The following is a 27151-nucleotide window of genomic DNA, read 5'->3' on the forward strand; positions in this document are numbered from 1 at the left end:
CTGGTGATTATATGTTAACCAAAAGCAAAATGGCATAATGATGATTTTGATGGGGGGAAGTTTGCTGTGATAATATTTCTGGGTCGGAGAAAAGGGGAAAAAGAACACTTCACAGCTCACAGAACGAAAACTGAAAAGCAGTTAAATCAAACCAAAGGTTCAGACAAGGAGGGAATATTTCCCTGGAGTTTGAGTAGCTGGAAAGTAATGGTGTCTGTGACAGGAATTTGCTTTACAGAGGTTGAAAGCTTTAAAACTGTTATATTCAAACAGTTCAATTTATTTTCTTTAATTTTACTTGTGGTGCAAAAAGCTCTTACAACATTTTAAAACCAAAATTTACAAACCTTGTGTTAAAGATAAATGTTAAATAAAATCCATCAAACCATCGCTCACCGAAAACTGTTGTGGAAGTGCAATCTCCTGGAGAATCCCTGCCCCCTTCTTCCTACCCGGGCTCCATGACTATATACATACCTGGGAGATAGCAGCAGGAGGAGACCATTCAGCCTTTCACTCCTGCTCCACCATTCAAGGGGAAACAGCTGACCATCCAGCTCAGTCTCCTGTTCCTGCTGTGTTCCAATCCCCTTTCATGACTTTACCTTGAAGAACTATATCTAAGTCCTCCTTTAGCTTCACTGCCTTTTGTTCCAGTGACGTTGTTGCGTTACTGTGTAGGTGTAGGCAGGGGAAATGTGATGGTGCTGCCTCCTGGAGGATGCATTCAGCGTCCCTCATCATCCTGCAGTAACATCAACTGGGTTTCAGGAACGAGAGATAGAAACGGTTTCCAGGATATGGGCATCACTGGCTCAGCCAGCATTTATTCCCCATCTCTAGTTACCCTTCAGAAGATGGTAGTGAGCTGCTGTCTTGTACCATTCACAGTCCATTTGGCGCAGAGAGACCGACAACGCTGGGAGAGAGAGTGTTGCAGGATTTTGGCCCAGTGATTCTCCATCTTTGGTTCATCAAATCTTGTGTAACTTAATCACGATCTGCACGTGATTTTGAGATTTCAGTCTGCAAATCTTCACTATCTCGCACCCTGTATAAAAGGAATATGTACAGAGTAGAAATTCAGAAAAGACAATTCTAGTTTCTCTGGAATATCTTTCTCCCCTTTCTTCCCCTAAAGCTGTAACCCTCCAGCCCTCTTACTCTCTCCCATCATTCTGACTCTGCTACCCCCTAATGTACACCCTCTACATTCCCATGGAGTTACTGATAAACAGATCCATGCCACCACTTCCCGTCCCTGGTTAGACACTGCACCCTTTCTGGGTTCACTTCTTTTCCCTTCAGTTGCTGCAAGTCAATATTTTAACAGCAGACTGAAACAAAAGGAAACAGAAAGGGAGGTGGCAGATCCTGGACAGAAGAGGAACCTTCAGACTGGGAGAATGGGTCAGATTCTTCCTTGTTTCCCATTGGTCAATTCCCAGTGTTATGACAAGTTGCGAATGGAACTTGGTCCCATCTAGGCGTAGTGACACTTTGATCCCCCCAAAACTGATCAATACTATAGGTAGATGCGTCCCTCCTCCTGCCAATGACAGTGTGAAATGCTTTCCGCGAGTTACCCCAAAGAACATGCTCCAAAACCCGCCCACATTCTGTACATGTACAGTGGTGGGTTTCCCCACACACGTGTGGTCCCTGCCTCAGGGCTTGTGGGATTTGTAGTCCCCATGAAGCCTCTGGAGACCTGTCCCTGGAAAGTGAGAGAAAGTGTGGGCTGGAGGGTGTTGTATAGAGGATATCTATTCAGACACACAGGACATGTGGGCTGCCACTGGGATTTACCGAGACATCCGCTTAGACACCCGGACTTCTGACGTAAGGAAAATACATTCAGCCAATTGCGGGGTGGGGAGGTTAATAATGGGCAGCAGATTTTAAGCAGAGGTGGCTCAGTGGCTAACACTGCTGCCTCATAGCGTCAGTGACCCGGGTTTGATTCCAGCGTTAGGCAACTGTGTGGAGTTTACACATTCTCCCCACGTCTGTATGGTTTTGTTCGGTGCTCCAGTTTCCTCCCACAGTCCAAAGACGTGCAGGTTAGGTGGACTGGTCATGCCAAATTGCTCACAGGGTCCATGCATGTGCTGGTTAGGCAATTAGCCACGGGAAATGCAGGATTACAGGGAATGGGTGGGTCTGAGTGGGATGCTCATCATAGGGTTGGTGTGGAATCGATGGATGAATACCCTGTTTCTACACTATAGGGACTCTATTCTATTCTCATGAAGAAGAATGTACCTATCTCAATGTGTTGTGAATCTGTGGAATTTCCTATTCAAAATGCGGTGGATGCCAAGACAATGAGCAAATTTAATGAAGAGATACAGATTTTTAATTTGCAATGAGTTGAAGCGTGAGAGAGAGCAGGCAGGAAAATCCAGCTGTGACCGAGGTGAGCTCAATCATCACCATATTAAATGGTGGAGCTGGTTCGAAGGGCTGCATTGCCTCTCCTGTGACCAGGGCTTATCTTCTTATGGTACTAACCAGAAAGATGAATCCAAAACTCACCATCTTCACCAAAGGAGATTTTCAGAAACAGCAGGATAGTCAGGTGGATTAGTGTTCCAAACTTAGGTAGTGAGGAAGCGTGTAGGAGATAATGATTTTGCAATTTTAAACTGAGGGGTGACAGTGATTTATGGTTTTAGACTGTGTAGTACATTCACAGCGTCCAGAATACTCTGTTGTGAATATCTGTCCTGTACTTTATTACAAAGCCAAGGTCACTGACAATGAAACCAAAACACCCAGGAAACATTGCCTCCCCTTGTAATCTGATAAAAGACTTGTCATTAATCTGATAGAATTTAGAACACAGATGGAAAGCGGGAAGATTAAATCCAATCCCAAGATACTGTGCTTAAACAAAGGAGACTACAATATGATGAGGCAGGAGTTGGCGAATGCAGAATGGAAGCAAAGACTTTACTGTGGGACAGTTGACAGACAGTGGAGGAATATCAAAGTAATTTTTCAAATTTCTCAGCAAAAGTTTATATCAGTGAAAAGGAAGGACTGTAGGAAAAGGAGTAATCTGCCATGTCTAAGGAAATAAGGGAGACTGTCAAATTGAAGTAGAAGGCATACAAACTGTCAAAGACCAAGGATAAATTCGGAGATTGGAAAAACTTCAAAGATCTACAGAAAGCATGATGGAATTGGGGATAAAAAGTGATGAGTAGCTATCCCCAGGGCCAGAATAGCAGTTTACACTGCTAGAGGGAAACTTATTGTGTCGGGAACATATGGCCTCTGTAATTGTTGAAGCATTTAACAGTTACCATAGAGATAATCCTGATCAAGTTAAAAATCACAGCACACTCCAAAAGCTTGTACTTCCAAATAATCCTGTTGGACTATAACCTGGTGTTGTGTGGTTTTTAAACTTTGTCCACCTCACCACCGGCTCCTCCACATCAGAATCCTGACAGACAGCCCCACTGAAACTGAAGCGCCTGTCAGATACTTGAGGGAGCCACAGGGGTGTGGGGAAGGGTGTGTGTTTTAGCCACAAAGTGCTGAACTGAACTAGACTTTCTAACTGCCGTTGCCATGGAGATAATACTGAGAGACAGTCTCTATTCAAGGATCCCAAACCACAAAGGTTTAAGAATGGGAGTGGCACATCGGACAGGCGGGGAGTTACCTGATGCTGCCTGGAGGTGTTTTGCATGTACACTATCCAGGTAACTGCCGTGTCTCATCAATAAAGACTCAAAGAATATCTCTCAGAGTTCTGTGCCCAGTTATTCCTATCCAGCAGGGTTCAGGAATATGAGGACACAGCAGTCAGTCTTCACAGTGGAGGATACGAAGAACATGCCAGTAATTGATAAGGAGACTGAGGAAGGTGAGGATCTAGAAACAACCATTATCACGAAAGAGTTAGAGCTGGGCAAGCTAATGGAGTTAAAGGTAAACAAGTCTCATTGCCCTGATGGAATACATCCCAGGATACCAACAGAGTTAGGGGGAGAAATAGCAAATGCACTTAGAGTTATAGAATCCTACAGCAGAGACAGGCCCAAACTGGCCCATACCAATCAGAATGTCCATCCACGCTAACCCCATATCCCTGCACTTGACCCTCTGAAACTTTCCTATCCTTGTATTTGTCCAAATGTCTTTCACTTGTTGTTAATATACCCACATCAACCACTTCAACTGGCAGCTCATTCCATATACATACCACCTTTGTGTAGAACACTTGCCCCTCAGTTTCCCATGTATTCTTTCTCCTCTAACTTTAACCGGATGCCCTCCAATCCTTGAGTCCCTGCGAAAAAGACCGAGGCATTCACCTTACCCATGCCTCTCATGGTCTTATACACTACTATAAAATATTCCCCCACAGTTACCTATCCTCTAAACAAAAAAGTCCTCGCCTGTCCAACCTCTCCCTGTAACTCAGACCCCTGAGACCTGGCATCATCCTTGTAAATTTCTTCTTCACCTTTCCAGTTGAATAACTTAAACTGACACTGCATTCATCACATTTCCTGTGTTTCCCTACGGCGCTGGAACCGATGTGACAACACCAATGGATTACAATCAATGATTGATAATTCACTCCATTACAACAATCCCATTTTCATAGCTTTTTCTATGATGCAGGAATCCTTTGGTCTTTCTGGTTTCATGGCTAATTGTCCTCATACAAAACCAATCTGTGGCTTGACTGTTCCAGGGAAATGTGCCATGATTTTTTTAGACTTTCAAAAACCAAGTCCCCACGCTAACATGGACTTCACTGTCTCAGTACTTTTTTCGTCACACGGACATTTGAAATATTCGCCCATGAACAGAATGCAAACCTTTCCTTCCAGATGAAAAGGCCAATGATATTCAGATCGGCACGGATCATGTAACATGAAGTTCAATTTGAAAAACTCAACTGCAAATCCCCCCTTTCAACACTCGACAGCAGAGAAAACAAAGTGCTGGAGATCCTCAGCAGGTCTGGCAGCATCTGAAATGGTGACAGATGCAGGAAACATTGCAGCCTTGAAGAAGTGTTGAGATGATCACACCAGGCACGTGTGCTTGATGACCATTATGGATAAGATGGGGGCAGGGATCTCTTTCTGGAAGGGCCTTGGTGAGACCACACCTGGAGTACTGTATCCACCTTTGTTCCTCTTTTCCAAGGAAGGCTCTCCTGGTTATTGAGAGAGTGTAAAGGAGGATCACCAGATGAGTCCTGGGATGTGAAGATAGTTAAGGACTGCAGATGCTGGAAGTCAGAGTCTGTACAATGTGGACCTGGGGAGGTGCAGCAGGTCAGGCAGCATCAGAGGAGCAGGAAGTTTGATTTTGGGTGGGGACCCTTTGTCAGTCTTGATAAATAACCCTGACCCAAAACGTCAACTTTCCAGCCCCATCGTATTCATGCTGGTCATCAAGCACCTATTTATGCTAGTCCAACGTTCTGGCACTCAGTGTGTAACCGATATTGTACTGCTTGGTGTGATCATCTAAACACTTCTACAAGGCTGCAATGTTTCCTGCATCTGTCACCATTTCCAGTGCTGCCCGACCTGCCGAGGATCTCCAGCGACTTTTGTTGGTATTGCAGATTTCCCCCATATTGCTGAAGCACAGATTCATAGACATGTAAACAGCTCCATATTTTGTTGACTCACCTTCCTGGGATGTCAGGACTGATGGCTGAAGAGGGACTCAATCTTCGTTTAATCCTCCTTTCCCTTGGCTTTCTGAGCCACTAACTACATCACTAATATTCTACCTCCCATTCCCTGTCCTGAATCTGACCCATCTAAGCCTACACTTTAGTTCCCATCCCCCTGCCAGACTAGTTACAAACTCACCAACAGAACTGGCAAAAGCCCCCACCAGATTTGTCTCAGCTCTGCCCGGGGTAACCGATCAGGCTGGTACAGGTCCCACCCTGAAACAGTCCCAGTGCCTGAAGAATCAAAACCCTTCTGTGGTACACCATTACCCCAGCCACACATCCAGCTGATCTACCTTCTCATTCCTGCTCTCATTAGCACATGGCACTGGGAGTAAGTCTGACATTATTACATTTCAGGAGCTACATTTCAATGTATCTCTGCTCTCCCTATATCCAGCTTTCAGGCCCTCATCCCTCTGTTTAGCGATGTCGTTGGTATCTGTGTGTTGCACCACCACGGCCTGTTTACCCTCCAGCTCCAGAATGTCCTGCAGCCACTCCATGATATCATGGATCTTGGCACCAGGGAGATTACACACCATCCTGGATTCATGTCTGTGGGCACAGCAGTGCCTGGCTGTACCCCTGATTATTGAATCCCCTGTCACTATAGCCCAGCCACTCTCATTCCTCTTGGTCTGATCAGCAGAGCTCTCTGTGGTGTCATGAACCTGGCTGATGCTGATTTCCCGAGAAGCCACCCCACCCATTCCCGCCCTTACAGAATCCCAAGTGGTATACAGTATCTGTATGAGAAGGGGATAACAACGGGGGACTCCTGTACTCACTTCCTGAGCCTTTTACTAGATCTGATGTTCACCCATTCCCTTTCTGCCTGTGTAACCCTCACCTGCAGTGTGACTAACTCACTAAACGTGCTGTCCATAACATTCTCAGTATTGCAGATGCTCCACAGTGAGTCCACTCTCAGCTCCAGCTTTGAAAAGCAGTTTCCCAGTAGCTGCAGATGGGAACCCTTGCTGCACAAATAGCCGTCAGGGACACTGGAAGCGGCCCTTATTTCCCACATTGTGCAAGAGGAGCACACCACGGGTCTGAGGGCTCCTGTCACAACGTCTCGCTACATTCATCTAGTTACTTCCATTAAGAGAATTTAAATGAGTGAGCAACCTTCCTACACTTCAAACATGTCCATTATAATAACAAAAAATATCTTTACTTAAGCTGATATGTCATACTTTAAAAACTTAAATACTCCACAGGTATCACTGAAAAATTGACTATTCCCATTTGGACTGTGAATTTCTGAAAGGCCTGAATTAAAACGGCTTCACCTTCTCCCTGTCTCACCTCACTATTTACACCCAACTCCAAAACACTCTCATTGAGCCAAGCAGCACTCACAGTGTAGCCCGGGCATTTTCATTGTCTGCTCACACCTACACTTCCCTCAGCCTCCTGTACTGTTCCAATACAACACAATGGGAGCTCAGGAACAGCAAATCATCTTTCAATTCAGCCCTTTGTAACCCCAGAGTCAAAATGGACTTCAGCAGTTTCTGAATGAACAGACAGTTGTCAGAATCTGGAACATTCCACCTGAAATGGTGCTGGAATTTGAGTCCACAAGGAATTTCAATGAGAAATTTGCAGAGAATTGGAAGTAGGGAGTTTACAGTTTAACATTATAAAATGGATGATTGAGACTAAATCTGACAGTTCCTGCAAAAAGACGAGGTGTAATTTGGATAAATCTGTGCTCTCTCTCAGGTCAATACCTCCTTCCTCAGCTGCAGGGCCAAGAATTGAACACATACCCCAAGGGGGATCCAACCATGAACTTGAACATCTTTCTGCTTTTGGCTAGACAACAATATTGAAGATATTTTCCCACAGACAGAACAGACAAACCTTTCTCGTTCCACAGTTAAATGCCAATGATATTCAGATCCTGATGACTCCGCTGACTGTAGAAACATGTTTTTTGAGATCCCAGTCTCAATTATTCTCAATTAATATTCTATAAAATGAATTCACAAAACAAAGCTCACAGTCAGTGCAAGATGAACAGTGAAGGTAAACACTTCTCTTGGTATGTGTTTGATGTGTAAATGCTCCTCTTCAAATCACCCCGCTCACACCCAGGAAGAGGACAAGTGCATGCTCCTTACTGTACTTTGCCCCAAATAAAGATGGTGGCCATAACCCAGGACCTCTCACTGCCTGAGGCCCAAGCCATCTTCCACTTTGCTGCAAATGTGGGACCAAGAGTTTCTAATTCAGACTAACGACCTGCACAGAGTGTAAATAAACCCTCCCAGTCTACACTGATACATTTCATCCGGTTTCTGCTGCCACTCTCCCCTTTCCGCCTCCTGCACACACCATGGGTTATCGCGGGTCCAGTGACCCTACCTCAGAACCGATGACAGCTGGGAAAATTAGAATCCCTTCAGGAAACAGGCCCTTTGGCCCAACAATTCCAGACCCACCCTCCGAAGTGTATCCCACCCAGACCCATTCTCCTATTCTATTACTCTCCATTTCCCCCGACCTAATGCACATCCCTGAACACTACAGGAAACTTAGCTGGGCCTAACCTAAAGATCTTTGGACTACAGGAGATAGGGGTTAAAGAGTAAATAATAGGTGGGGACAGAGCCCAAAGAGACACATGAACATTTGGAAAGATAAAGGAGTGGGAAGTTGGAAAGTTGTTAATGGAGGAGACAGGAACCTTCTAGCATTTCAGTGACAGTGGTGAAAATGGTAGCTACATTGTGCCTGCAAAAAATACCTTGAGCTTCCAGTTGCCTGTTCTTTAACACACAAGACTTTTCCCTGTCCAACATCTCTGTCTCATGCTTACTGCAGTGTTCCAGTGAAGCTTGATGCAAGCTGGAAGAACACTTCAGAACATACCCAAATGGCTTCCTATTTCAAGGGTTGCAATCTCCCCTCACATGTTGTTAACAATGTCTTCCAGTGTATCTCCTCCACTTCCCACACCACTGCCCTTGAACTCCACCCCATCAAATTCAACTAAGATGGAACCCCACCATCCTCACCTTCCATCATCATATCCAACCATCTGAGATATATTTCCCTCCCCACCCCTTTCAGCATTCCACAGAGACCATACCTTCTGTGACTTCCACTTTAGATCCACACTCCCCACCAACCCACTCTTCACTCCAGGCACCTTTGCTTGCCACTGCAAGAGATGGAAAATCTTTGCCCAAACCCTCCCTTTAACTCCATCCAAGGCACCACTGGATCCTCCCACATCCAGCAGACATTTCCCTGCCCACCCAAACACCTCACCTAGTGTGTCCCTTGCTCTCGGGACGCCAAATTGTGGAATATTTCAGGGAACATTTCTGGGACACATGCACCAACCAACCCCACCGCCCTGTGGCCGACCATTTCGGCTACCCCCCACTCCCTCCGCCACCATGCTGCCAAGGACATGCAAGTCCTCCATCCCCAAATCCGAGCCACCCAACATCTGGAGGAAGAACACCTCATCTTTGCCCCCTACCCCACATACCAGGCCTTGTTATTATGTAGCCTACCATTACACACTACTTATGGTTAGCCACTAACAGTCCCCATAAACAGCTATTCACCTTCCCCCCCCCCCCCCCCCCCCCCCCCCGATCCGATCGTTATTCACTCCTTTGTCCAACTGCTCCTATCTCTCTCTTTGGACTCTATCCCCACCTATCATTTACTCCTTAACCCCTACCTTCTGCATAAAAACAGACTTTTTTTCTCAGTAACGTCAGTTCCTGAGGAAGCGTCACTGGATCGAAAATGCGAACTGTTTCTTTTCACAAATGCTGCCTGATCTGCTGAGCATTTCCAGTACCTTCTGGTTGTTGTGTGTGATTTACAGCATCCGCAGTTCTTTTGGTTCTAATTTACCCGGAGTATCTAATTCAGGTCCAGCAGAATGAAACAGTGTTTATCAACCTTCCCAGTCCACACTAACTCCATCTCTCTCCCAGTATCTGCTGTCCCTCCCACTCCTTCACATTCAGTCCCCCCTCACAGTGACACTGCGCCTGCAAAGCTGATGGTCATGTGTTGGCCTGCTGGACCCACCCCTCATTCACTCCCATTGGCTGGAGGATCACGCCAACTCTCCTATTGGTCTGAAGCTGTGTCAATCAGCCAGGCTCCATTGTGACATGAGTGTTGGGATCCTCCCAGGTGCATCAGAGGCTGAGGGGTGACCTCATAGAGGTTTATAAAACCATGAGGGGCCTGGGTAGGATAAATAGACAAGGTCATTTCCCTGGGGTCGGCGAGTCGAGAATGATGGGGCATAGGTTTAAGGTGAGAGGGGAAGAATTTAAACTGGATCTGAGGGGCAGTTTCTTTCCCCCACTGAGGTTGGTGCATGTATGGAGTCTTCTGTCAGGAAGTGGAGGATGTTGGTACAATTAAACCATTTGGCATCTGGATGGGTATATGTATAGGAAGGGTGTAGAGTGATACGTGCCAAGTGTTTGCAAAAGGGACAAGATTAGATTGGGATATCTGGTCAGAATGGCCCAGTTTAACCAAAGGGTTTTGTTTTCATGCTGTACGTCTCTACGGCTCTGCCCTGTGATGAGCTTCATCATTCAGAGTGAATGGGTCAGTGTCACAGAGGACAGGGGCTGAGGGCTATTCAGCCCATTGGGGCTGTACTCTCTCCCTCTGGAGATGGTACCAGTCAGTCCCAACTCACCTCCCATTTGGACAGAGCCCTCCAAATCCTTCCTTAAAAATGTTAAATTTCAAATTTGTTTTGACAATAATTACTGAATCTGCATCCAGCTGTTGGTCAAACTGTTCCAGATGCTCAGAACTTAGTGAGTAAAATAATCTTCACATTTTTCTTTGCATTATTTGCCAGTTACCTGAAAATAGTTACTAAAAATTGTGACGTTAAAAATTTCTCACTCTGTCTCTCTGTAAATGAAATACCCTGGAAACAAATCAACTCCTGGTCGAAATCACTGCTTAACCTTCTCAGCTCCAAGGAGAATTGTCAGACCTTCTGCTAACTCTCCATAAAAGAGAAACCTATCTTAATTTTAATTTATTAGTGCCATAGAGATGTACAGCACAGAAACAGACCCTTCAGTCCAACTTGTCCATGCTGACCAGATATCCTAAATTAATCTCGGCCCATATGCCAACAGTTGGCCCATATCCTTCGAAACCTTTCCCAATCACATATCCAATGAGATGCCTTTTAAATATTGTAACTGTACCAGCATCCACACTTTCTCTGGCAGCTCATTCCATACACGTACCATGTTCAGCTTGAAACTTTGCCCCTAATATCCCTTTTCAGTCTTTTCCCTCATGCCTGTGCTTTCTAGTTTTGGACTCACCTAAACAGGAATAAGACCCTGGCTGTTTACCCTATCCATGTCCCTCACGATTTTATCAAACTCTACGGTCACCTCTCAGCATCCGATTCTCCAGTGAAAACAGCCTCAGTCTATTCAGCCTCTCCCTATAGCTCAATCCCTCAACCCTGGCAATATCTTTGCATTATTTCTGAATCCTTTCAAGTTTAACAATATCATTTCGATAGCAGGGAGAGAAGGACTGAAAGCAGAATTCCAGAAGTGGCTGAATGAATGTCCTGTACAGCCGCAAAATGACGTCACAACTCCTGTACTCAATGCACTGACCAATAAAGGCAAGTACACCAAACACTTTCTTCACTACCCTGCCTATCTATGATTCCACTTTCAAGGAACTATGAACCTGCACTCCAAGATCTCTTTGTTCAGCAACAATCACCAGGACCTTCCCATTAAGTGTAGAAATCCTGCCCTGATTTGCTTTTCCAAAATGCAGAACCTCATATTTATCTAAATTAAACTTCATTTGCCACTCCTCAGCACATTTGATTGGAGTCTCATTGTACTCTCGGGTAACTTTGCTGTCCACTGCACCTCCAATTTTGGTGTCTGTTGTAAACCTACTAACCATAGCTCCTATATTCACATAGAAATCATTTATATAAATGGCAAAAAGCAGTGGACCCAGTACAGAGCCTGACAGCATATTGGTCATCACAGGCTTCCAGTCCAAAACGTACCCTCCACTCTGACACTGACTTCTCAGCAAGGTTAGTGCTCATGGCATACAGGGAGAACTAGCCATTTGGATACAGAACTGGCTCTTCAGACTGGAGGCCTGTGACTAGTGGACTGTTACAAGGATCACTCCTGGATCCACTACCTTTCATCATTTATATCAATGACTTGGATGTGAACATCGGAGGTATAGTTAGTGAGATGACACCAAATCTGGAGGTGTAGTGGACAGTGATAAACAGTACCTCAGAGTACAATGGGATCTTGATCAGATGGGTGAATGGGCTGAGGATTGGCATTTTGGAAACTCAAATCTTAGCAGGTCTTATACACTTAATGGTAAGGTCCTGGTGAGTGTTACTGAACAAAGAGTCCTTGGAGTGCAGGTAGATAGGATAGTGAAGGCGGCATTTGGTATGCTTTCCTTTATCGGACAAAGTATTTAGTACAGGAGTTGTGAGGTCATGTTGTGGCTGTACAGGACATTGGTTAGGCCACTTTTGGAACGTTGTGTACAAATCTGGTCTCCCTCCTATTGGAAGGATGTTGTGAAACTTGAAAGGGTTCAGAAAAGATTTACAAGACCTTTGCCAGGGTTGGAGGATTTGAGTTAGGCTGGAGGGTTGAATAGAGGTTGAATAGATTGGGGCTGTTTTCCCTGCAGCGTCGGAGGCTGAGAGGTGATCTTATCAATGTATATAAAAACCTGAGATGGATTGATATGATAAATAGACAAAGTCTTTTCCCTGGTGTGGTTGTTCCCAGCACAAGAGGGCATAGGTTTATGGTATGAGGGGAAAGACTTTAAAGAGACTTGAGAGACAACGTTTTCACAGAGGGTGGGACGTGTATGGAATGAGCTGTCAGAGGAAGTGGTGGAGGCCATTACGATTGCAACATTTAAAAGGCATCTTCATGTGTATATGAATAGGAAGGATATGGGCCGGGTGCTGACAGGTAGGACTAGATTACATTGGGATATCTGATCAGCATGTACTGGTTGGACCGACGGGTCTCTGTTTCTGTGCTGTCCATCTATGACTGTTTGACCTTCCAGCCAATTCCGTATCCAAACAGCTAGTTCTGACAGAATTCTATGGTATTGAACCTGCTGACCAGTGTGTTATGTGAAACCTTGTGTCTTTCTCAAGTCCAAGGTACTGATTTCAATGCACAAAGCTATGCTGACTCTCCCTAATATTTTCTTGCTTTTCCAATGACATGTAAATCCTGTCCCTAAGAATCCCTTCCAACAACTTCTTTGCCACTGACTTCAGGCTCACCGGTCTATAGTTCCCTGGCTTTTCCTTACCACCTTTCTCAAATAATGGGACAAATCTTCCAGCACCTCACATGTGGCGATCAATGATACAAATATCACAGTGAGGGGCCCAGCAAAAGCTTCTCGAATTACCTACAAAGTTCTGGGATATACCTGATTAAATTACAGGGATTTATCCACTTTTATGCATTTTAAGACATCCAGTACCTCCTCCTCTTTAATATGTACACTCGCCAAGTTATCAATATTTACTTCTCCAACTTCTCAAACTTCCACATCCCCTTTCAGTAAAAACTGACATGAAATACTTACAGAATCTCTCCCACCTCCTGCTGTTCCATAGACAGTCTTGTTGATCATTGAGGGTCACTATTCTCTGCCTAGTTATTCTTTTGTCTTTAGTGTATTTGTAGAATCTCTTTGGATTCTCCTTAAACCTTTTTCCCAAAGCTATCTCATGTCCCCTTTTTCGCCTCCTGGTTTCCCGCGAGTATACTCCTACTGCCCTTACAGTCCTCTCGGGATTCACACAAACACAGTGCGGTCTGTACCTGACATATCCTTCCTTCATTTTCTTGACCAGAGCCTCAATTTCTCAGGTCATGCAGCATTCTCGATGCCTCCCAGCCTTGGCCTTAACAGGAACATACTGTCTGTGTACTCTCATTGTCGTAGGCCTATGGAGGATGTGGCAGATGAGGACAGAGAAACAATCATTATCAGTAAAGAGGTAGTGTTGGGAAAGCTAACAATTCATTCTTATTTCTATAATTCCTCTCTAGCCTCAGAACTATCACTATCTCTGCATCAAAGACATCTCAATCTCTGCAACATCCTCCAATCTCTAATCTCCTCCAGTCTCAACACACTTTCTATCTTTAATCTTGTCCACCCTCTCAAATCTCAGTGATGTGCCTTTCTTTAATTCCAGCCTTCAAGATAACCCATTTTTATTTCAGATTCATGCACCCAGAGATCCACAATGTCCCGCTTAACCTCTGTCACATTTTCCTCCAAAAAACATTATTTAATCACGTATCATCTATTCTAATATCACCTTCTCTGACCTGGTTTCTATTGTGGCTTGTCATATTCCTATATTACGCGTTTGTGGTCTACATGACAGAAAACGGTTTTGTGGTCCATTGGATTTATGCTGTAAAGAAATCTCCCAGCTAACGATTTTAATCCCATTTTCCAGCACAGAGCCCATAGACCTGTCAGCCTTGGCCTTGCAAGTGTGTTCCTAAATAGATTTTAAATGCCTTCAGGATTTCTGTCTCTCACTCTCTTCCAGACAGTGAGGTTTAATGCAACTGTTGCTCGATGCTATCACCCACAGGGTTCAGAGCAGCACGGTTAGTGCGAACCAGAGATCGCCCATTGGGAAGGATGGCAGGGTCCCTGACAGGGGGCACTGGAGATTTACCAGGATGGTTCAAGGAATGGGGGATTTTAGTTGCAGAATTTGTGGGCCTTTTTTAACATTAATTGTTCACGTGACATGTGTGTTGCTAATACACATCAAGAATAACCATCCGCAATTAATGGACTCTCCTTTTCAACCTCTCCCCTTGCCTGCGCTGTGGTAATATTCAGGTTAACCACTACCAGACATCTCTCTCTAATGAGAGAGCAGTCCTGTGGTTGGGTAGGACAATGCTGACTTGATCTTTTACACAGTGATGCCACTGTGCCTCTAGGGTGGGGAGAGGGAATGCTGAAGGTGGTGGATGGGAAATCACTCGGGTACAGTACTTTATCCCGGAGGATGTTCACTTTCTTTAATATTGTTGGGGGGGGGGTGCACTGATGCAGGCAAGTGGAGAATGTTCCAACACAATCCTGATGTGTACCTTATAGAGAGCAAACAGACATTGGGGAATCAGGAGTTTGGGGAAACTGAGGTGTTCTCCTTGTAGCAAAAGAAATTTGGGGAGCTGTGACAAAGTGGTTTACAAAAGTTACGCATTATTATAATAAACCTTAGACCCTTCAGCTCATTATACAAGGATTCCAGGACACATGTTGAAGATTTGGGAAGATCTATTGAAAGGATGGTTTGATTCAAAGGAGAACTTTTATTCAGCAAATGGTATTGATCTGTAACACAATACTCTCACACAATACGAATATCCAGGTCCTGATGTATTGAGTAATTCTGTCAGAGTTTGGCGTTACAGTGACTGAGATTACCATCTGAATGTCTGCCTGTAATACAAGTTTATAAAATCCGTCACTGTCAGTTCAAGTTTGAAACTCATACAATCCCTTCCTCCTGGCCCAGGATGACTGTACACATTACCCCTGGTGGAGGTCAGCAGGCTCTTCAAGGGCAAATCTATGTGGGTTTCTATGAATTTCCACCTTGGAACTTCATGTGACTGAACATGAGACAGAATGTCCCAAGATTCATTGAGATATGGAGAGCAGGATTTGCTTCCTTTTCTTTCCTTCCATTCTGCCGCTGTGCCTCCTCAATATGACATGGGGTGTGAAAGGCTCATGCACCTTGATGGGCAAGTTGTCTCCATTCTGACCAATGGGCAGCAAGATCCTCCCAGTCATGAAACAGAGTATCCCTGAAAGATAGCACCTGCGCATGCTTCCCACTGCCCAGTGCTCACAGTACATGTTTCGAATAATGAGGGGGGGAATCTCCTAGAAAAGGCATAACAGGAAAGTTCCAAAAGGATTATAAACAGTTTACAGAGAGATCTTCACAGGAAACTTGGGCAACAAGTTGGCAAATAGAGTATAACTTAGGATAAACTGTAGAAAGCTGCATCACAAAGGGACTGGCGGAAAATGAGCAGGAAACAGAAAGCGAGCACACAGTTACAACAGGGAATCAGGAAAGGGAATGGAATACTGTCCCTTATTTCAAAGAGTTTGCAATATAAGAGTTTGGAGTATATACCTTAGGGCAACTAAACAAATGACAAGTGAGACCACATCTGGAGTAACGTGAACAGATTTGGTCACTTTAGTTCATGAAATAGAGCAGTTTATTGGAGGCATTTCAGAGAAGATCCATTGGGATGATCCCTGTTTTGAAGGGATTATCCTGTAAGCAAAGGGTGAATAAGTTGGGAATCTACTCACTGGACTTTGGATGAATGAGAGGTGATCTCTTTGAAACATACAGGATTCTGTCAAGGTTTGACAGGGTAAATATGGAGAGGATGTGTCCCATTACGGTGAGTCTTGAATCAGATTCTGGATCAGTCGCGGAATCAAGGGCTCTGTTTCAGATTTCTCAAGTTAAAGGCAACACCGACACAGGGTAGGGTTTCAGTAGCAATGGAGCTGGAGTGAGAAGGAGATAAGCAACGTTTTAGAGATTGGAATTCCTGGTGTTTGTGATTGTGTAGATGTCTGATCAGAAGGTCACCTTGGGGTCAGATATGAGAGCAATATTGTGAAGAATGTAGTTCTGCCTCAGACCCTTCCCAGTGAGAGGGAGGGACACAGCAGTAAGGGAAATGAATTTGGAATAGCAACTGAAGGCAATGGGTTTAACAATGACAGTGTGTGTCATTGGAGTGAATTGCAGCTAATCGAAGCGTGGTAAGCAGTTTGATAACTGAGTAATAGTGGAGTAATGGAGAGGGATGATGGGGAGGGAGAGCTGGACATTGTCAGTGTACATGTGAAACCTAACACAGTGCTTTTGGGCAATGTTACCTCCTGGCAGTACGTAGGTGAGGAACAGGACAGACCAAGGATAGACCCTGGAGGGACACCAAATACAAGGAATTCAGAAAGGAAACGGAGAGTGGAGACGGAGCAGGATTTTCCAACGATGGTGAGGTCAAATATTAGGTTTTAGCAGAATGGGAGAGAAGGACATAACCAGAAAAAACAGACAGACAGATCATGGAACAATATCTGTGAATTGCAAGTTGGGGGGGGGGGGGGGGGGGGTGACCGTGGTGGAGGGAGGGAGGGCGGTGACAAGCAGGAGGATGAGACAGATTTGGAATGTCCATGATTTAGCTACACTAGGGTAAATGGTCAAGAGGACCTCTAATAAGGCTTGACAAGGGACTCGAGGAAATGCAAGTTTAGGACTAAAATGAGGAGCACTCTTGTGAGGCAGTTTGGCTCGGTGGGCTAGTGGAGAGGGAGGAAAGAAGCAGAGGCAGCTGATTGGATTGTCTCAATGTTATTGACAGAGAAACTCCATGTGCTCCTCACTCTTGTTGTTGGAGGGGAGGATGGAGGAGACAGGATAATGGACAGTGTTTTTATGTCCAAAACAATGAACAAAACCTGTGATAGTGATTATAAAAATAAGTGAACAAACCTGTCGTATTTATCATTTATCAAGAATATTAAAATATACAACTGAAGTTCAGGTTTGAATCCCAAATCGGTAGAGGGTAGCTCTGAATTCAAGAAAAAAATAACTGGAATGAAGAATCTACTGTTTGCCATGGAACCATTGGGGATGTTTTTCTGCTATCGACAATGTCCTTGAGGGAAAGAAACCCGACAGTGGCCCATCAAGTCACTCATTGTATTAATCACTGCACAGTCTCAACAAAGGAATGAAACTGGATGGACCACATTACATCTACCAATGCACTGGAAATTACAACCACACAATCAGCCCTCTTGACCCTGCAACCTCCGCCTCACTGTGGGCCAACAACAGCAGCAGAACTGTACTCCAGCCCAATCTGAAATCTCATGGCCTGATATCCCCCACTTAACCATTTACATCAAGCCAGGGGAATCAACCCTGGTTCAATTGTGAATGCAGGAGGGCATGTCAGGAACAGTACAAGGCATACCTAAAAATTAGGTGCCAACCTGGTGCAGCTACCAAACCTGCAAGCCAAACAGCACAAGCAACACCAAATAGAACTAAGTGATCCCATAACCAACAGATTAGATTGGAGTTCTGCAGTTTTGCCACACCAAGTCAAGAATAGTGATGGACAATTAAACAACTCACTGGAGGAACCATCACAGATATATCCACCCTTACTGATGGAGGGGTCTCACACATTCATGCAACAGATAAGAGGACAGCATTACCAGCGATTTTCAGCCAGCAGTGCCAAGTGGATGAGCCTTCTCCATTGGTCCCTGCCATCACAGATATGAATCGACTTGGTTGAAAACTCATTTCCAATCAGATCAAGAAATGGATAAGCAGTGTAAAGGTATGGGCCCTGCCAATATTCTGGCAATAATACTGTTAGCTGTGCTCCAGAACCTGCTGCCCACCAAGGCAAGTACTGTTCCAGTACTGGCACCTACCGACTTTGTGGAACATTGCTCTGGGATGTTCCAACACAAAAACACAGGGCAGATCCAACTCAGCCAATTGCCCTCCATCAGTCCACACTCGCTCAGCAGTGAAATGATGGAAGGTGTCATCAACAGTGCTGTCACGCAGCTGCTCAGCAATAACCTGCTCAGCGATGCCCAGTTTGGGTTCTGCCAGGGCCACTCAGTTCCTGAGCTTGTTACAGACTTGATTCACAAACTGACAAACAGCTGAATGAGGTGAGGATGACAGGTCAGCCCCCCTCCAAGACCACTATTTCGACTTCAGTCATATCACCTGACCTCACCACAGTCTCAGCTCATTTGCTGAAACTCTCATTCATTCCTTTTGTTGACTCTAGATTTCATTATCTAAACCCACTCCTGGCCAGAATCACATTCACCCTCGCGATAATCTCAAGAATATTGAAAACTCTACTGCCGAAGTGCTCACTTGTACCAAAACTTGCTGATCAATCAAAAGACTCCCATTTATAAGCAACAACAAGTTATTTTCGCTCCTTTGAATTAATTCCTGGCTGTAATCATTCCTATCTCCCTGCACCACACACCTTTTCATATCTCAATAACTCATTTTAGTCCAGACTCTCAATGATGTGTTTATTTTTGAGTTCTCCTGTGTGAATATTTCTATAGACTCCAAGGGAACATGGTCTGGAATCCCCACTCTAACTCTCTAAGATCTACTTTCTTACTTCAAGGCATTCTTGAAAAACTGCTTATTTGGCAATGGTTTTGGTCACTGGACACAATATTCTCCATCTGTAACCTTATGTCAAAACTTCTCAATAATATTTTTGTGAAATTAAAACCATGATGATTTGTACAGATATCTTCTACTCTTCAATATCGCTGAGTGAATAATCTGTAACGTCTCTTACCCAACCACGTTGTGGGAGCACCTTCACCATACAAACTGCAGCAGTACAAGGAAGTCAAACATCACCCTCTCCACAGGCAACAAGGCTTTGGCATTGATCGCTGGTTTCTGTGGAAGGAGAAATACACAGTTGATGTTTCAGGGAGTGCAATATGAATTACAGGGAATGAAAATGGTGCAGAATTTGACTGTCAGAAATTGAAGGAAAATGCACTCGCTTATTGGAAAAAAGAATTCTTGACTGTCAAAGATATTGTGGAAAAAAGTAACCTGATAATGGAACATCATACGGTCAGGAGCCGGGCAGCAGTGGACAATTCATTTACATTCCTGAAGAAGGGCTTATGCCCGAAACATTGATACTCCTGCTCCTCGGATGCTGCCTGGCCTGCTGGGTTTTTCCAACTCTACATTTTTCAATTCATTTTCAAAACAGCTGTGAAAGTAATTGTAAAATACTATACAGAGCAAAAATATACCCATGAGAGATTGAGGAAGCTAGATAATGAACAAGTGGACATCAGAGAACCCAGAGATGAACCAGGGCAGAGTTCACTTTTATGATCCCACAGTCAAAGATGTCTAGCACAGAAACAGACTTCTTCGGTCCAACCTATGCCAACCAGATATCCTAATCTAATCTACCTTCATTAAATCCTTTTTGCCACTCCTCATCTGATCAATATCCCACTGTACTCTGAGATAACCTTCTTCATTGTCCACAATACCTCCAATTTTGGTGTCACCTGCAAACTTACTAACTAAACGGCCTCTATTCATATCCAAATCATTTAAATGAATTACGAAACAAATCCAGAAAAAAGTCCATTTCTCTGGGTTTGAATGTGCTGTGTGTAAATCCTGCCCTATGACTCTTTTTACCAGGGAAGGCTGCACATACATCCCTCTGAACTTTGCCCCCTACAAAGCTGGCGGCCGCGCACGTGTCCAGTGAATCATTGCCCCGAATAAAGATGGCGGCGCTCACTCGGGCCGATTACTCAACGAGGCATTTTCCCGTTTACTTCAAACATGAGACTGAAAGTTTCAAATTTGTATTTTCCGATGTGTACCAAATGATTGTAAAACCTCTCAGACCATACCAACACCATTTTCCTCCCACTAACGGCTGTTTATTTCTTTCCTTACCGACAGCTCTCCGCACATCCATCCCCAACATCCGCGCCGACCGCGAGGATGATCACGTGGTATAGTCAAGTCCCGCCCCTCATTCACTGATTGACTGGAGGACCATCTGCCCCACCAGGTCCTCCAGCTCTACCGCTGCCTTTCCATTGGTCCACCACTGACATCATTAACCCGGGGTATAAACGATGACTGCAGATGCTGGAAATCAGATTCTGGATTAGTGGTACTGGAAGAGCACAGCAGTTCAGGCAGCATCCAAGGTGCTTCAAAATCGACGTTTCGGGCAAAAGCCCGAATAAAGGCAGTGAGCCTGAAGCGTGGAGAGATAAGCTAGAGGAGGGTGGGGAGAAAGTAGCATAGAGCACAATGGGTGAGTAGAGGAGGGGATGAAGGTGATCGGTTAGGGAGGAGAGGGTGGAGTGGATAGGTGGAACAGGATATAGGCAGGTAGGACAAGTCATGGGGACACTGCTGAGCTGGAAGTTTGGAACGAGAGTGAGGTGGGGGAAGGGGAAATGAGGAAACTGTTGAAGTCCACATTGATGCCCTGGGGTTGAAGCGTTCCGAGGCGGAAGATGAGGCGCTCTTCCTCCAGGCGTCTGATGGTGAGGGAGCGGGGTTGAAGGAGGCCCAGGACCTCCATGTCCTCAGCAGAGTGGTAGGGGGAGTTGAAAAGTTGGGCCACGGCGCGGTGTGGTTGATTGGTGCGGGTGTCTCGGAGATATTCCCTAAAGTGCTCTGCTAGGAGGTGCCCAGTCTCTCCAATGTAGATGAGACCACATCGGGAGCAACGGATACAATAAATGATATTGGTGGATGTGCAAGTAAAACTTTGGATGTGGAAGGCTCCTTTAGGGCCTTGGATAGAGTAGGGGAGGTGGTGTGGGTGCAGGTTTTACAGTTCCTGCGGTGGCAGGGGTAAGTGTCAGGATGGGAGGGTGGGTTGTAGGGGGGGCATGGACCTGACCAGGTAGTCACGGAGGGAACGGTCTTTGCAGAAGGCCCAAAGAGGTGGGGAGGGAAATATATCCCTGGTGGTGGGGTGTGTTTGGAGGTGGCGGAAATGTCGGTGGATGATTTGGTTTATGCAAAGGTTGGTAGGATGGAAGGTGAGCACCAGGTGCATTCTGTCATTGTTATGGTTGGAGGGGTGGGGTCTGAGGGCGGAGGTGCGGGATGTGGATGAGATGCATTGGAGGGCATCTTTAATCACGTGGGAAGGGAAATTACGGTCTCTAAAGAAGGAGGCCATCTGGTGTGTTCTGTGGTGGAACCGGTCCTCCTGGGATCAGATATGGTGGAGGCAGAGGAATTAGGAATATGGGATGGCATTTTTGCAAGAGGTAGGGTTGGAAGAAGTATAATCCAGGTAGCTGTGGGAGTTGGTGGGTCTGTAAAAAATGTCAGTGTCAAGTCGGTAGTCATTAATGGAGATGGAGAGGTCCAGGAAGGGGAGGGAGGTGTCAGAGGTGGTCCAGGTAAATTTAAGGTCAGGGTGGAATGTGTTGGTGAAGTTGATGAATTGCTCAACCCGGGCCCGATTGTTGGCTAGAGCATGCGCACTGCTTCATGACTTTTGTTGCTGTTTATCAGTTACAAGAGTGAGGGACAAAGTTAAAAATCACACAACCACCTGATGAAGAAGCAGCAAAGCTCGTACTTTCAAATGAACCCATTAGACTATAACATGGTGTTCTGTGAATTTGAATTTTGTCCATCCTAATCCAACACCAGCACCTCTAAGGTAAAAACAATGACTGCAGATGCTGGAAACTAGATTCTGGATTAGTGGTGATGTAAGAGCACAGCAGTTCAGGCAGCATCCGAGGAGCAGTAAAGTCGACGTTTCAGGCAAAAGCCCTTCATTAGGAATAAAGGCAGAGAACCTGAAGCGTGGAGAGATAAGCTCGAGGAGGGTGGGGGTGGGGAGAAAGTAGCATAGAGTACAATAGTTGAGTGGGGCAGGGGATGAAGGTGATGGGTTGGGGGGAGGGTGAAGTGGATAGGTGGAAAAGAAGATAGGCAAGTAGGACAAGTCAAGGGGACACTGCTGAGCTGGAAGTTTGTAAATAGGGTGAGGTGTGGGAAGGGGAAATGAGGAAACTGTTGAAGTCCACATTTCAACCCCAGGGCAACAATGTGGACTTCAACAGTTTCCTCATTTCCCCTTCCCACACCTCACCCTAGTTCCAAAATTCCGGCTCAGCACTGTCCCCTTGACTTGTCCTACCTGCCTATCTTCTTTTCCTCCTATCCACTCCACCCTCCTCCCTGAACTATCACCTTCATACCCTTCCCCACTCACCTATTGTACTCTATGCTACTTGCTCCCCATCCTCTTCTCGCTTATCTCTCCACACTTCAGGCTCTCTGCCTTTATTCCTGATGGAGGGCTTTTGCCCGAAACGTCGATTTTACTGCTCCTCAGATGCTGCCTGAAATACTGTGCTCTTCCAGCACCACTAATCCAGAACCAGCACTTCCAAGTCGAGTGAGGGAGGAATGCATAACGTAACATAAGAACTCGGAACAGGAGAAGGCCGTCCTGCCCTTTGACCCTGCTCTGCCATTCAATGTGACCATGGCTGATCATTTCGTGGATGCAGAACCATTTACTCACATTCTCACCGTATCCCTTAATTAATTATTTCTTTTTTAAAAAACCTACCTTAGCTTTATAAATGTTTACTGAACTAGCATCAACTACTTCCCTGGGCAATGAATTCTGTAGAGGTCAAGAAGTTCCTTCTCAATTCAGTCTTAAATTTGCTGCCTCTAATCTTGAGATGATCCCTCTTGTGCCAGCTTCACCTGCCAGTGGCAACATCCTCTCTACTTCTATTTTATCCATTCCATTCATTATTTTATAGTTTTCCATTCTTCTGAATTCCAATGAATATATTACCAATCTACTGTTAAGCCAAACCCCTCAACTCCGGAAACAACCTAATTAACCTCCTCCTTATCGATGGGACGGGGCAAATATAATGCGATTCAGCAAGAATTAGGATGAATAGAATGGGGTCGCAAAATGCAGGGGATGCAGACTATTGAAATCTGGAGCTGGTTTAATGAACAGATATTACATGTCCTTGACAGGTATGTCCCTGTAAGGCAGGAATGAAGTGATAAGGTAAGGGAACCATGGTTTACTGTGGAAATTGCATCTCTTGTTCAGAAGAAGAACGAGGCTTATGTGTTGATGAGGCAAGATGGAACAGATGAGGCAATGGAGAGTTACATATCAGATAGGAAGGATTTAAAGAGAGAGTTAAGAGCAAAGAGAGGACACAAGCAGTCTTTAGTGAATAGAATAAAGGAGAACTCTAAAGCTTTCTATAGGTATGTGAGAAACAAAAGCGTAGGGTAGGAATATGGCCAGTCAAAGACAGAAGTGGGAAGTTCAGTGTGGACCCTGTGGAGACCGGTGAGGTGCTAAATGAACATTTCTCATCAGTTTTCACTCAGGAAAAGGAGAATATTGTAAAGGAGAAGAGGTACAACATATTAGACTAGAAAGGATCGAGGTTAGTTACGATCAGGTGTTATCAATTCCAGAAAGTAGACAAGTCCCCTGGGCTGGATGGGATTTATCTGAGGATTCTCTGGGAAGCGAGGGAGGAGATAACAGAGACTTTGGCTTTGATATTTGAGTCGTCTTTCTCTACAGGTTTGGTACTAGAGGACTGAACGATTGCAAATGTTGTTCCCTTGATTCCAAGGGCAATGGAGATGATCCAGGTAATTATAGACCAGTGAGCCTTACTTCTGTTGTAGGAAAGGTTTTGGAAAGGATTATAAGAGAAAAGATTTATAATCAACGAGCAAACAACAATTTGATTTCAGATAGTCAACATGGTTTCGTCAAGGGCAGGTCATGTCTCACAAACCTCTGAGTTTTTTGAGAAGGTGACCAAGCATGTAGATGAGGGTAGGGCAGTTGACATGATATACATGGTCTTCAGTAAAGCCTTTGATAGGGTTCCACATGGTAGGCTGTTGGAGAAAATGCAGAGACATGAAATGGAGAGTAATTTAGCAGTTTGGATTCGAAACTGGCTTTCTGAAAGAAGGCAGCGAGTGGTGGCTGATGGAAAATATTCAGCCTGGACTCAGGTTAGTAGTGGTGTGTCACAAGGATCTGTTTTGGCACCACTGCTGTTTGTTATTTTTATAAATGACGTAGATGCAGGCATGGGTGGCTGGATCAGTAAACTTGCAAACGACACTAAATTCCGTGGAGTGGACAGTATGGAAGAATGTTACAGATTGCAGGGGGACTTGGATAAACTGCAGAATTATGCTGAGAGGTGACAAATGGAGTTAAATGCAGCTAAATGTGAGGTGATACCGTTGAGAAGAATAACAGGAAGGCAGAGTACTGGGTTAATGGAAAGATTCTTGGTAGGGTGGATGTGCAGAGGGATGGTGGAGTCCATGAACATAGATGCCTGAAAGTTGCCACCCAGGTGGATAGTACTGTTAAGGCAGTATACGGTGTGTGAGGTTTCATTCATAGAGGGATTGAGTTCCGGAGCTGCAATATCATGCTGCAACTAAACAAAATGCTGGTGCGGCCATACTTGGAATATTGTGTGCAGTTCTAGTGCCCATAATACGAGAAGGATGTGAAAGCATTTGAAAAAGTGCAGAGGAGATTTACCAGGACGTTGCCTGGTCTGGATGGAAGGTCTTATGAGGAAAGGTTGAGCGACTTGAACCTGTTCTCATTGGCAAGAAGTGACTAAGAGGGGATTTGATAGAGACACACAAGATGATCAGAGGATTAGATAGGGTATACAGTGAAAGTCTTTTTCCTAGGATGATGACGCTAGCATGTATGTACAACTACAAATTGAGGGGTGATAGATTTAAACACGTCAGAGGCAAGGTCTTTACTCAGAGAGTGGTTAGGGTATGGAATGCACTACCTGCTAATGTGGCTAACTCAGCCACATGAGGGAAATTTAAACAATCCTTTACTTAAGCACATGGGTGATTTTGGGATAGTGTAGGGGGAACGAGCTGAGAATGATTCATAGGTCGGCGCAACATCAAGGACCGAAGGGCCTGTTCTGCCCTGTATTGTTCTATGACTATCGTGCTACAAGAGATTTCTGCTGTCTTAAACAGAGTGATGGATCTTGTATTGTGGCCTTACAAAATGTCAGCGATCTCTGCCAACAATGTACGAGGTATAGTCAGTTCAATAATATGATGCTGCAACAGGAGCAGAATAGGTAACTCCATACAAAACCCTACACCTTCTCACCTATTTTCACCTCCAAAACTGAGGAAATTCTACAAAAGCACCTCCATATCCCACCACAACACTTTGCCCCACAATCGTGGTATCTGACTGTGCACAAGGAGGAGTGCAACAGTATGTATTGGGACCCAATGGGGCCCTGAAACACTTGGTAAAGACTGAAATCTTCTGAGCATTGAGAGCCCCACCACATTGTATTTATTTTCTATATTTTTTTCCTCTGTTCCTGACTTCCCTTGTTTTTCCTAATGAACCTGTTCAAAGTAGTTATTACACACACCTGCACTAGCTGTGAATTGAACTCAAGCCTCTCGATCCAAGATTCGGGATATTTTCACTGCATCACAAGACATCGACTCTAACTTCCCTTGTCCCTTATTGTTTCTTGTGCTGAGCCTGCTGAGTCACGCCTGAATCAAGTCTGCAATTGGGAGGAAGGGGCGGAACTGATGACCGAGCAGCGGCCGGTCCTCCAACCAAAAGTGAGTGAGGATCGGGGCCAAAGCATTCTCGCAGAGTAAACGCTTGAAAATTGGTCAGACAGCAAACTGTTTTGCAGGATTGATAATTCTCATTAACATAGTGGAGCATTAAACCTCTCTCAAAAATCTATGTGAAATTTTAACAAATAGTGCTACATATTTGCACATTTCGAGTAAGAAACCTCTTTTCAAATCCCAGAACAATTGTTAATTTACATACCTGGCCGGTATGGTTAAATTGAGGTGACCAGTCTATTTACATGCTAGATAGCGCCATGACTATAACTCGACAGAGCAATTATTAATGACTAGTATTTCCCCCATGATTCTGTGCAGGTATGAATATTCTCTGTAAACTCATTGATAACTTCAGACGCACGCGTCGTTTGCTTTCTATGTGGAGCATGCGCAGTGTCACATTGACCAGGACAGAGAAACATGGAGCTGCTTTCTCCGGCAGCGGCTGCGATCGGCTTCAAAGAGCGGCGCTCAGAGCCGGTGTGTGGGAGCCTCGCTGGGAGAAAGGAGTGGAGAAAATTCACAAGTCCCAAGTAAAGGTTAAAAACCCCGAAAAAGACCCTTCAGGTCCGGGTCAGGAGGTGGCGGTCTCTGATCAGGGAAGAGGCCCATGATCACGGCCGCCATTTGTTTGAGGGAAGAGGGAGCACGGGCCTGAGGGCCGCCATCTTAAGAAGGTCAAGGTGCAGGAGGGCGGGGCTCCTGGGGTCTGTAGAACAATCAGAGGAAAGAGAAGATCCATTGTTATTGATTAATTCCACGAAGAGAATGTAAGGACTGCAGATGCTGGAGAACAGAGCTGCAAATTTGTTGCTGGAAAAGTGCAGCAGGTCAGGCAGCATCCAAGGTTCAGGATTCCTGAAGAAGGGCTTATGCCCGAAACGTCGATTCTCCTGTTCCTTGGATGCTGCCTGACCTGCTGCGCTTTTCCAGCAATTAATTCCACGAACACAGCTTCACTGGGCGATCCTGCAGGA

The 27151-nt window shown here is 45.0% G+C and overlaps 1 long non-coding RNA gene across 3 annotated transcripts; it reads right to left on the reverse strand.

Annotated features, from left to right (window-relative positions):
• LOC140487750 (uncharacterized) lies at positions 1–26047 on the reverse strand. 3 transcript variants are annotated; one of them, XR_011962928.1, is made up of 4 exons: positions 25955–26047; positions 19258–19364; positions 13627–13752; positions 1–1051 (listed from the first exon to the last, which is right to left on the reverse strand). It is a non-coding gene; the product is annotated as an uncharacterized lncRNA (long non-coding RNA). The 3 variants fall into 3 exon arrangements; XR_011962929.1 differs by lacking the exon at positions 25955–26047 and adding an exon at positions 20406–20452; XR_011962927.1 differs by lacking the exon at positions 25955–26047 and adding an exon at positions 19527–19634.
• Positions 26048–27151: the final 1104 nt, after the last annotated feature.

The sequence above is a fragment of the Chiloscyllium punctatum genome, chromosome 17 (assembly GCF_047496795.1).
Source record: "Chiloscyllium punctatum isolate Juve2018m chromosome 17, sChiPun1.3, whole genome shotgun sequence".
Classification (NCBI taxonomy): Eukaryota; Metazoa; Chordata; class Chondrichthyes; order Orectolobiformes; family Hemiscylliidae; genus Chiloscyllium; species Chiloscyllium punctatum.